Genomic DNA, 13,207 nt, shown 5'->3' on the forward strand with positions numbered 1-13,207 from the left:
CACGTTAACATGCCCTTTTTAGATCACTAAGTGCCCCTATCACCCTCCGCCACCCCAGTCTTCAACAGCTTCTGGCAAATCTGCTTGGAATCACTTCATTGGCTATGCTTGACAGAGGCTCAGTTACTTCATCAATGGTGCGGAGAAAGTCAACACACTGTAGCTATGCTTCTAAATGCCCTTGGGCAGATAGCCTACTACCTACCTGTGAACCTCTAAAGTGCAGGCCATCACAGAAATAATATGTGAATAAACAGAGCTTTCAGATCACACTATACAGTGAGAAATCACCATGTAGTCAGAAAACAGTTAAGTACAGCAAGAAAATACAGAACACTGATACTTAATCACTCTAAAAGTCTATCGTGAAAGCTAGAAGACTTGCATCAGTTTAAAGCTTTCTATTGCTTACCAGTAGGTTACCTACAGGAAAGATGAGAAACAAGCACAGATGGGAAACATGCATGCAACAATACCATACCAGCTTGCATCTGTCAGCCTTAGGCTTTCGAATACTGGCCAAGGCTCTTGGCACCCCCATGGTGCCTTTTTTAGGCAAGGCTCAAAGGTGAATCCCACCTCCATAAATAGCACAATAGAAAAATCAATGTGGGTTATGCTACTCAATGCCAGGAGTTGTAATCACAAAATGCACACACTAACAGCACTCCTCAGTATGGACAACATCACATCTGTGCAGTAACTGAAACCTGTTTTAAGGCTCCTGAGACACAACAGCACTACTGGACTACAACCCATACCACACATTTCAGCCACAGAACATGGACTGACACAGACATGGGGGGTGTATCCATATTCATCAGGGGATACCTACACCTCCAGGTTAGTGGGGCAACATGATGCCTCTGAGATCATCCATGTGCAGCTAACATCAGCCACAACTGCAATGCAAACTGTGGCCTGCTACAGATTATCCTCCATGACCCAGGACTACCACTCTACTTACATGGAGACAGTGGAAAACATGACAGTCCTACCGAAAACCCTGGTATTGGTCAATTTCAACTACCCTACCATTAACTGGAAAATGTACTGGAGTACTCACTTCCAGGCCCAGCGCCTCCTGGAATTTATCACCTCAAATGCCCTGTATCAGATGGTAAACCCCCCTACCAGATGTGGAAACATACTAGAAGTGGTAATCACCAACATGGGCGACAGGTGTACCACAGCAGAGGTAAACCAGTCACTGGTTAGATCTGACCATGAACTATTCACTAATGATTTTCACACCCAACCATCTCCCCCACCCAAGGAAACCACAATGAAAACCTTTCCTACAGCTAACTTCACACTACTAAAGACAGAGGTGGGAGGTTTCACAGCCCCCATGCTAAGGGAAAACACTGCTCAAGATACAGAAAGATTTACAAATGCACTCTGTAAGCACCTACAAAGATGTATGGATCATACCATCACTGGTAAACCAAGACTCGCTCCTCCAAGACAAGGACACCAGTCTGGTGGACCCCTGCAATAAACAGGCTATACAACAGAAGTAGGACAGTAGTCCAGAAAAACAGCAAATCCCAAGAAGGACAGACATCCATGACCAGTATTAGTAAGAAACTTAGGTCATGAAATCATCCCAGGCTAACTTCAACAGGAAAATAGCCAAGGATTCAAAGATAACCACAAAGCCTTCTTTGGCTATGTCAAGGATCTAAGTGGTAACTCACAGATTTGCACTGTGCCGGTGCAATATAGCACAAAATATACTGAACCTACTGATATCACCAACATTCTTGCAGATACATTCAGTGCAAACTTCACCCCCTAAAGAGCCCACAACAATACCCGAAAAGTATAGCATCCCAGACATCATAGACACACAGGTGAAAATAGCCCTCTTAAAAGGCAAAACATAGCATCAGTGTAGGCAGATGGTGTCCTAGACTGTGTCTTGCAAACGCTACAAGACGAACTAACCCCCCACCTAATTAAGCTTTTCAACCTCAGCCTCTACACAGGCTACATGCCCATACAATGGCGCATAGCAACGGTTATTCCACTCCACCAAGGTGGAAACACAACTGACCATGGTAACTACTACCCTATAAGCCTGACTAGCCTGGTCTGCAAAGCTATGGAGCGCATCATCATGGCACTCATTAACAAAGACATTGGTAACCTCCAAACACTTGACCTAACCCAGGTCAGCTTGGTTGAGTGCAGATCATGCCTACTGAACCTGTTTGATGTCTTACAGACAGTCACCAAGGCATTAGATGAGGGGAGAGGTGGTTCACACATACTACCTGGACCTCGCCAAGGCTTTTGACACCATTCCCCACTCGGGCATTATTGATAAACTCACCAGCCTGTACATAAACCCATACATCACAGGATGGGTTGTCAACAGGCTTACACACAGAACCCACATGGTAAGACTAGCAGCCTCCAGGTCCAACTCTTAACCAGTCACAACTGGTGTCCCACAGGACTCAGTCCTGGGACCCCTACTGTTTGGCATATACTTCTCAGAGGTACAGGCAAACACAGGTGGGCTACAGCAGACCATGTCTGGCAATGACTGCAAACTGGGAGCCATAACTGACAGTCCAGCTGACACATACATCCTTCAAAGGGCCTCACAGAGACAGACACAGGGTGTCAAAGTCATGGCCTCAAGCTAAGTGCCACAAAATGCATGGTCATTCCATTTAGGAAAAATTAAACACCCACATATTAACACATAAGTGGCAGCCACCTTAATACAGACGAGGTAATAGGGGATCTGGGGGTTAAGGTAGGTAGTGATCTCTCCTTTGACAATCATATCTCCAAAGTAGTTAGGACATCCTTCTATGTAGGCCATCTGATTACTAAAGGGTTCGCATCTAGACATACTGAGGTTATAGTGCCCCTTTACTTGTCACTCCTCAGTCCCATCATAGAGTATAATAACTCATTTGGGATGTACCTCAGAAGATAATTCCAACAGCTGGAAGGACCACGAAGGTACCTCGCCAAGAGGACTACTGGCCTCAAACATATGTCCTATGCAGCCAGACTGAATAAACTCCTGCTTTATTCAGTGGCATCTTGTTTACTCAGAGATGATCTCTGCTGGCCTACAAAGCCATGTCCAACTCAGGCTTAATGGATATGCTCCACCTATTGGAATCCATGTCACAGTGAGCCATACGCTGTAGTGAGCTAAACCTTGCCAAAACAATAACTAGAACATGCTGGGAGGACAGATTCCTGTCACAGAAACTCCCCATGCTTTGGAACAACATCCCTAATTACATTACACAGAGCCCCTCACTATCACTCTTCAAGAGAAACCTTGAAGAGTAGATGGGGAACAGTAGATACACCCCAGGGATCCCGCCATTGGCTTTGCTCCACAGAGGGACAGTTAATTAATCACTGGGATGGCAAAAGTTGATGCATTTTGGCTAGGCGTATGAATGCCCTCGGGCAGTTAGCCAAGTACCTACCTATGAACCTATTAACCTATACATACAGTATCAGCACATGCTGATAGATTAATTTACTGTTCAGGTGTTGACATACCTTGTGCCAATAGTAGTTGTGTGTGCAATAGTTGAGGGCTGCCTATGTTGGATGCACACAGTAGACTGCCTATACATGACAATTTACAGGTAGGCTTGTGTTTGTGCCATCCATTTTTACTGTGTGTGCAGGTGGAGAAAGGTGTCAGTCCCTAGGTGTCTACACTGTCAGTGTGTGTGCTATACATTCCCTTCTTGCCAAGGCATGGGCATACCGGACACATCTCCATCTGCCTACTGGGGCTGGCTCAGGGTGTTCATGGTCTGAGTACCTCTGTCCCTGTGGGGCCCTTGACAATGGTGGTGGGCTGTGAGTGCATTCACCATTCTGTCCCTGCTGCAGCTGTTTCCGCAGAATCATATTGTGTAGCATGGCACATACTATGAAGATGTTGGCACACGTACCTGGAGAGTACTGCAAGGCTCCACCAGATATGTCCAAGCAACGGAACTGTGATTTAAGCATCCCAAACGCACACTCTATGATGATTCTGGTTTGTGCGTGTGCCTCATTATGGCTCTCTTGCATGGGTGTGTGCGCATTTCTGATGGGAGTCATCATCCACGGTTCCAGTGCATAGCCAGCATCCCCCACCAGCTGGCCATATGGGATGCTCCCCCCTGGCAAATACCTGATACAGCTGTGAGGCATGCCAGATGTGGGAGTCGTGATAGCTTCCAGGGCTGCCAGCACACACATCCATGATAATGCCCTGGACATTGCACACGACCTGGCAGTTGATGGAGGTGTATCCCTTGTGGTTTATGTAGCACCTACCCTGATCACTGGGTGGTGACTTGATGTGTATGTGCGTGCAGTCTATTGCACCCAGTACCTCTGGGTATTCTGCCACATGGTGGAAGAGACGCGTATTGCTGGCCAACTCCTCCTGCATTTGAGGGAAGTATATGTGCTCATTGGCATGTGGTAACATGGCATCCAGGAACTGGTGAAGTACCCTGGATGCTGATGCCTGTGAGATCCCCATGATATCCCCAGTTGGCCTTTGAAAGGCACCTGTGGCTAGTATTCTCATGCTTACACATACCTTTGTGTCCACTGGGATGGGTTCCCCTCTGTTTGTTCTGGCTCTGAGGCGTGGCCGGCACAGCTCCACAAGTTGCTGTAGGATGTCCATGTCCACCCCGTAATGCCCTACTATCTCCAGATCATGTAACCCCTGGTAGGTTACCCTGGGTCTGAACACTCTTCACCTCCTCTGGTGCATGAGGTGGTTGTCAGCATCATCCTCCACACCACCTTCAGTCTCCAACACATGCTGGTGGATCAAAGCTATGGCAGCTCCTAACATGTACATATTAAAGTTTCCTGTATGTATACACTAATGGTGCAGATTGTATGGGAATACACAAGTGTGTGTGAGGTGCTTTCACACTTTATACTATTGTGCTATGTATGCTGCTGATGTCATTGGCTGTGTATGAGCAATTCCAGCTGCAGGGTATCTTACTTATGGGTTTTAAAGTGAGTACTGCAAGTGTGGGGCCTGTAGTGTGGAGTTTTGCTTGCCTGCCTTGATTAATCTGTTGCCCTTTAATTCCCTTTTAAATCTGGATCCCCTCCCATTGTCAGGCATGCATCCATCTGCCAGCTTTCTTGTTTTGTGCTTTCCCTACCCAGTCATGTGCTGCAAAATGTGATTTGTAGCTGATATAATGCAATTCTGCTTTGTTCTGCTGTGACACTTTACTGTTTTCTTTGCAGTACAGCCCCTCCCCTTTCCTGTTCTGCAGGTAGCTGCTTGCAGCCTTGTTAGCTGTTGTCAATGGCCCACTGTAGGTTCCTAGGTGTTAATTAGTCATTTGTACTCCAATTTCCCTGCTGCAGCATTTCCTTATTTTTTTCCTATATCCTTCCTGTTTCAGCTCCAGTGTACGCCGCTCAAACACATTTACCGAGTTTAAGCGCGTTTTAATCTCTGTTCACATGCATACTCGGTTACCTTGTGTGCTCTCAGCTAAGCAAAGCTAAAGCCAGTTCAACACACCCCTTTCCTGCAGCTTTGATTAGCTATGGGCAAACCAGATTAGCAATGCTCCAATGTGCTTACAGCAAAGGTGACACACCCCCTCTCTTGATGTCATCTTTATCTCATGGGCATATCTCGGTGTTATAATGCTACGCTGTGAGGTGCATCCTTACACCAGTGGGGAATCTATGATTCACTATTACTCCTCTCATTTGCATGAGATTGCCTACTAATTCCTAGATACCGTGCATAACACTGACACAGCCCCTTGGCAAACCTTGCACCATGGTGTGGTGTAACATGCCTGCCATTGACTTTTATGGGGAAATCATGATATGTGTTACACTGCAGTTTTATTCTATATTTTTCTAATTTCCTTGCGATCCCATTTGTGTGCCGCTGCCCTACGCTTAAACTTCACGATAGTGCGAAAAAAATTAAATGTTATTTTTATATTTTGTACATTTTTTTATGCCAATGGCTATATATTTAGCCATTGGCATATATTAACAATATAACACATGTGTTTGGCCAGCTGTCATGGCTCCGATTTTATGTTTGCAAAAATGTAAACCGTTTTTTACGGTTTAAATTTCTGCATGCTTACACTATGCCTGCACCACTTCCTGGATCCCTAAATACCTTCATTTGCATGCTACACTGCTGCAAATGGGGTAATTAGCATACAGGTGCCGGGAGCTGTGCTGGCGTAGCGTACACAGGTAGTGCACATGAAAACAGCTGGTACCTGGATCGTTCCCCGGCCATATTTGGTGTTGGAACGCCAACTCTACGCCTGCACCTGGCGCAAGCTTTATGAATCCTGGGGTTACTCTTTCTGTTACTTGCTTTGTCCACCCTAAATTAGTTTAATCTGTGAAGGTTCTCTTGGGAGTACCTAGTACTTCATTTGATAATCAACAGTGCATGGGCTTTACAGATAAGGTCATGAGTAGGCTAAAGGCTATTAAATGATAAGAACCAGCAACTAATTACAAGAATTCTTTGGAAAATGATTTTCACAGAATAAACCTTAGAAGAGTTAATAATAAATCATTTAATGCCTTACCGTATCTGTATGCTTTTATTTATTAAATTAGTTTGCATTAATCTCTTGCTGTAGAAAAACATCTTGCTAACAGGCTGACAGTTTTATAAGTAAATAACATTCATTACACACTGAGTAACTATAAATAGGTGAGCTAGCACTAAGAAGAAAGTACCATTAGGAATTTGATGTAATCTAAATGGAATATAACACAAATGTTGGCACTGGGCTTAAATATTTAATAAATTATGTAGTGCCTTCTAACAACTGTCTTCTATAGTAGCAAAAATAGTCTACAGTTTCTTCCAAAGTCTTAAATTATTAGCTTTCCTTACATTTCTCAAAAAAGAAAATAAAAGAAAGTAGGAGAAACTCAAGAGCAAATAATTTTAGTGTGCAAAACAAAACAAAAAGTCAGGCATTCATAGCAATTTGTTTTAGCAGTCATCTGAAGAGAACCCTGAACTGCTATCAACTTAATATCCAGCTATGGTACATTTCTTAAGCAATGGTGTAATAACTCATGTAAGTTTCCTGATTTTTGAGAAAAACTACATTGTACTAAGATGGGCTGCATACCATGATTTTATTACAGCTTTGAAACGTGGCCAAAGCAATACTGTGGTTCATCTCTTCTATAGCCTAATAAGTTGCAATTGCTTGTGTTACACTGGAGTGTAGGCTTGTTGCAGCTCTGGGTAGTTTTTGGTACCTTGTGCTATCTCCCAAGCCTTGAAATAGGGTTCATTCCATGGTGATATTGTAGAATACTGATGTACTCTGTACTATGCTAAAAATATAATATAGCTGAGTGATAGCAGTGTGCATATGAGATGGACATGCAAATAAAAATGTAACCAGATTGCTGGATTCCACCTAATATTGTACAGCTATACCGCACTATGATTTCATGGCATAAATATTGCATACAAGGAATACTACTATTCCACATTACTCTGCAAGCTTGTCTCTAGGCATGACACTGAGCATTACAAGTGCATTACTTAGTGCAACCCTCTGTTACGCAATCCACTATTCTTTAAAAATTCCATCCTGTATGACTTTGATGTAAAATTATAAAAGAAGTACAGGAGATCTCTGCAATTACTGGAAAATATTTTAGCAAAATAAACACAAATAGTGTTTTCTATAGTGCTGCCTTTTTGTAGTTATATGCTGCTTTTCATCAAGGAATTTAATGAATTCTTGTGGAACATTTCCATATTTTTGGATTTCAGTTTTACTGAGAAGCAATCTATTTGGAGGGATATAGGTTTATACTGGTACTGTGATCTGCAGTGACTGTCATTGATTGGTACTAACATCTAAATTAATAGCGATAATATCTTTACATATGAACATGCATACATACTTACATACATGCATATCACATTCAGGTAAGTGATAATTTTAGAAGCCCTCCATTAATACAAAAAACTAACTACTTCAAAAATGTTTGCTCAGCCTATGTTTTAAAATACTTAGATTTTCAGACTCCTTAATATACATAGCAAGTGAATTCCAATGTTTTGGAGCCCTTTTCAAAGATGATTCTGGTTTTATTATTTCATTTATGTACACTTAACAGTCTTTTATTCCCATGTTTTAGCTCCAGGCAATCAATACAGAATGGGTTCTTAGTAGAACTGTAAGTGAGGATCCCACAACAGTAACATTTAAATTACAGAATAGAGATAAACACCAAGCAATGAGATGTATTCCCCTCTTCCCATATTATGGAATGCATGAAAGCAGACAAAAAGATGGAGTGACTAGAATGTAATGTAAGAATTCTTGTGTACATAAAGATAACAGAAAGGAATGGAGAAAGATGCAACAAAACATGGCAGTGCACTGTCTGAATTTTTATTGCAGACTCATTGGAATTTAAGAAGATAGGCAAAAATTAAAGAATTTCTTAGAATAGCATATAGCAGAAGGGAGAAGTAGATGTTAGAAGAATTGTGGATAAATGAAAACAAAATGAGATAAAAAACAGATATGGTTCTCAGAAAAGATGACAGTGAAGCTTAAAAGAGGAAATTATTGTGTTTATGAAATTAACTGAATTGTACAAGCAGCATGAGTTAGATAGCTAGCTATATAGACAGACAGACAGACAGACAGATTAGACCGATACATAGACAGTTCAGTAGGTAGATAGATAAGGGAGTCAGAAAGAGAATAGTAACACATAAGGGAGAAAGAAGTTAGTCTAACATGCCAAACATTAGTGAAGTGTTATAAACTTTGCAATGAAGCTGATATGAATGTTGATGCATACATTAATAACTAACATATATAGCAAAAGTAAGCACATTTTTGTCAGCTCTGAATGTTGACTTGCACTGTCAGCCAAATGGAACAGCAGAGTAGCAGAAAAGCGAGTAACAAGGAAAATTAGCATCATATGGCAGATAAGGTATTCTGTGGAATGTAACCAAGAGTCACTTTTTATGACAAATGTATGAAAAAACAAGAAAAGCGAAAAAAAAATGTTTCTTGTTGATGTCAAAATGATAAATATTAACTATAAATTGTACATAAACATAAAAAATGTACCCTGCAACAGGCATGACAAACTATTGCTGCAGTATGGATAATCGAGATTAACTGGTACCTCGTTGGGTTAGAAGACTTGTTGATTGGTTTGTCTGTTTTTTCTTTTTTTGGCATGTCTGAGTTCACTTCTGCTTTGTTTTAATGTAGCCTGGGCTAGGGTTGGGAAATCATGTGTGTTGGCATTAGCAGAGACAGAATGTTATCAGCTCTCATGTACAGCTGCTGCCAATTACTAACCAAAAGATCTTTTGGTTGGTTGGTTCATCTGGCTGCCTTCATAGTTTATTTCTCTGCTGACATCCAGCCACTGCAAGACTTTTTCTTATTCTGTTCAGCTGCACTGTGGGCTTAAAATGGATTAGAGTTGCTGCTGCTGTGATGTGATGCTGTCTGTTACAGCGAGACAGGGTGTTTGAAGGAGGGGGAAGACAAATGCTGTAACACATCTTGCAAGTGATGCAAGAAGATAGACATTGATGAACTGTTCATGATTTTGCATAATATGTTTTATATGTTTTATCTGTTCCTTAAAAGTTGTTTTTTGGCCATTTTTTTAAACAAGAAGCACCTTTATTGAATTATCACTAATAAAATAGGCAATAATACATTTATATAAATGAAAACAAACCGTATTGACATATTTTCAGATGCAAACATTATACATCACATATAATCTTCTATACAGTTATTGTCCATTGAGCATTACATAGTTCATTCAGTTCCTACCTTCCCTTAAACCTCATTACTCCTCCAACAGATTATTCTGCATGCATTGTTCCCACAATTCCCATTTTTATATGTAATTTACTCCTACCCTTTTCTAAAGATCCCACTTAAAGTTCTTTTATTTCTGTTATATTCACTATTTCTGGTATGGTTGGTTTATTCTTTGATTTCCATTTTCTATTAACTGCTTTTTTGGCAACTACCTGAATTAAACTCAGCAAGGCCCTACTATTTCTAAGCAATTTCAATTCTGTATCATAGCAATGGCAAATGTTGAGGACTGTAGTAAAGTAATGTAAGAATCTTTACCCAAATCAGACAATGTGACCTAGACAAACTAGAATCATGCTACAATAAAATAGCCAAGTTTGCTACTAACTCAACCTATAGAACCCATCACTGTGCTGCACTAAAAGAACTAAAATGGCTTGAGCTACCACAGCTACTAAACTATCACCAGCTGTGCACAGCCTACAATATTCTCAAATATCCTAAAAAAGACCCTCATTATCCAACCTACTTACTGTCTATACTGAAAACCGGTACCTAAGATCCAGTGAAACATCTCTCCTCTCCATCACCAAGGCTAACAATAATGCAGGGAAAGCGCTCTACTCCCACACTGTTGCCAGAAATTGAAACTCTCTTCCCCTATCTGTGTCCACTGCCCCCTCCACATCCATATTCAAAAACTCCCTCAAATTGTACCTTCTTAGTACCTGGTTATGCCCTTATATCACATAACCCTACCCATACTACTATTAACTCCCCAAACTCCTCTCTGATCACATGCTGGATCTCTGATCCCCTGTAGGCTTGGTCATCTGAAAGGGTACTTTTAACTGTAGAATCTTACTTGATATATTTTCTTCTCTTACCAATGTATAACCGACATTGTCTTTTTACCTATGTTCTATATTTTTTTACCTGGAGTGTTTTATTAATTTCTTGTTATATTACTATGCTCAGCATATATGATAAAACCTGTTTTGTGTATTATGCTGGATGTACTGTAACTGACATTGTCTTTTTACCTGTGTTCTATATCTTCTTTTACCTGGAGTGTTTTATTAATTTCTTGTTATAGTACTATGCTCAGCATACATGATGTAACTTGTTTTGTGCATTATGCTGGATGTACTGTATTTGTATAACTTGATGCTGGAGCTTTTCTCCCCGGGCCTCAGCAGAAAATGAACCTGGTCCAGTCGGAATTTCCCAGATAAGAAATGTAAAATAAATAAATAATAAATAAATAAATAAGAATCTGAATTTCAGATATCATTCATAGCTTTCGGCTTTCCTGAAATTGTGCCTCTTGTTTTAGGTCTCTAATTAATAAAGTGTGTGATTACCTGGCAATTCGTTGAAGGATTAGTCACTTACTAATTGAAGGGCATTTGAATTTTGGAAACTGTGGCCTTCGGGAAATGCATGTTAATTTCAGATGTGCTAGTCCAGCAAATTTTAAGTATATAAGAGCATTAGTTAAACACTGTCCCACATTATTTTTTGTCTTTGACCTTGAATCTTCAGCTAAAAGATTAAGAGGTGTGTGTATGTATGTGTTGTATTCTTCAGAAAATGTATGCTAATGCAAAACTTGTTACTCTAGCAACTTTTTAAGTTTTAAGAGCAATATTTAAAATCTGTACCTGACTGACCAGATGGATCTTTGTTCCCCATTACGTTTGGCTTTTCCCTGGTTCACTGCACCAATAACTATGGTAAAATCTGTGTTGTGGATATAACATTTGAATTGAATTCTGCAGTGTTTTAAGCATATCTAAGATTGGCTTGGGTTATCCAAGGAAGTGTGTGTGTGTGTGTGTGTGTGTGTGTGTGTGTGTGTGTGTGTGTGTGTGTGTGTGTGTGTGTGCGTGCGTGTGCGTGTGTGTGTGTGTGTGTGTGTGTGTGTGTGTGTGTGTGTGTGTGCATCTGGTGGCATTGTAATGATTTGTACTATGTCCATCCTTATAACAGTGAGACAAAATATATTACTGTGGTTATGTATTTATTTATTTGTATTTGTGAAATATGAGGTATTGCCAGCTATGCCAGGTGAAATAATGCAGTGGATGTATAAAACGTACCAGCACAGCTAGCTGGAATTTTGTAAAGAATTATGTCATTTGTATATCAAACTGATTTGTACAGATGCTTGTGTTGAAAAATGTATTTGTAAAGCTGCTTGTGTTAAAAATGTATCAACAGTGTGCCCTGCTGGGAAGAAAAGAAATGGGCAGAAAAAAATGTACATGCCTTATTGCAACTGTTTAAATGTTTGTATTGTAACAGAGGATACTGGAAGAGAAGAGGTTAATCTCAATACACCTGACTTTGAGAAATAGTAAGAAAATTAAATTACTGGGCCTAGGCCATAAACATGTTATCTCACAGTTTTAAATGAAGCCAGAGATGCAATATCTGTAAGAAGCATGGATTGTTAGTGTCTGTAGGAGGAGTAGATGTTTGTAATTGTTTTATGACTTCCAGAAGCTGCACCAGATCTGAACAATGCCCTTGTGTGCATATTATTGTCATGCAGGTGCTAAATCCTGGCAGTTTCTAGCAATGGAGGGATTGCATGGGAATCAGAAGTATGTTGCAGTGAACCTGAAGGTGATCCACAGCTGCTGGTAGGTACTGATGTTCCCTTGGACAGGGTGACTGCAATGGCAGAGGTGAGTGGTAGTACCTAGGCTGACAGTGAGGCACTGCTGTCAGAGGATACCAGACTTCCTGTGGAAGGAGAGCTGGGAAGAGTCACAAAAGTAGAGCTGAGACAGGCTTAGCTCTCAGACCCTACATTACAAGGCTTGAGGGAAGTAGCTAAGGAGGCACCTGATGCTCAAGGAAAGTGGGAATCTGCGTACTGGAACAAAGAGTTACTGTATACAGAGTGGACCCCCAAGGGAGAGCTAGAGAGTCAGGTAATACAGCAGTTGGTAGTCCCTAGAGCCTACCCTCTGGCACTTCTATCCATATCTCATGACATTCCATTTGCAGGTCATATGGGCATAAAGCATATCAAGAGACATATTATGCTGAACTTTTTTTGGCTTGGGATCGCAAGGGATGTAACAGGGTACTGCAGGACCTGTGAGCAGTGCCAAAACGTAGGCAAGGCAGGAGACAAGGTTAAAGCTCCTTTGATGCTTTTGCCTGTGATTGAGGAACCTTTTCAGAGGATAGCTATGGATATTGTTGGGCCTCTAGGTACCCCAACCTCTACAGGGAAGAAATATATCCTGGTGTTATTAGATTATACTGCTAGATACCCTGAAGCAGTGGATCAGTCCTCCATTGAGGCAGAGAAGGTGGCAAATGCCTTGTTA

Source organism: Protopterus annectens, chromosome 5.part0 (assembly GCF_019279795.1).
Source record: "Protopterus annectens isolate FY-2018-M chromosome 5.part0, PAN1.0, whole genome shotgun sequence".
Taxonomy (NCBI): Eukaryota; Metazoa; Chordata; order Ceratodontiformes; family Protopteridae; genus Protopterus; species Protopterus annectens.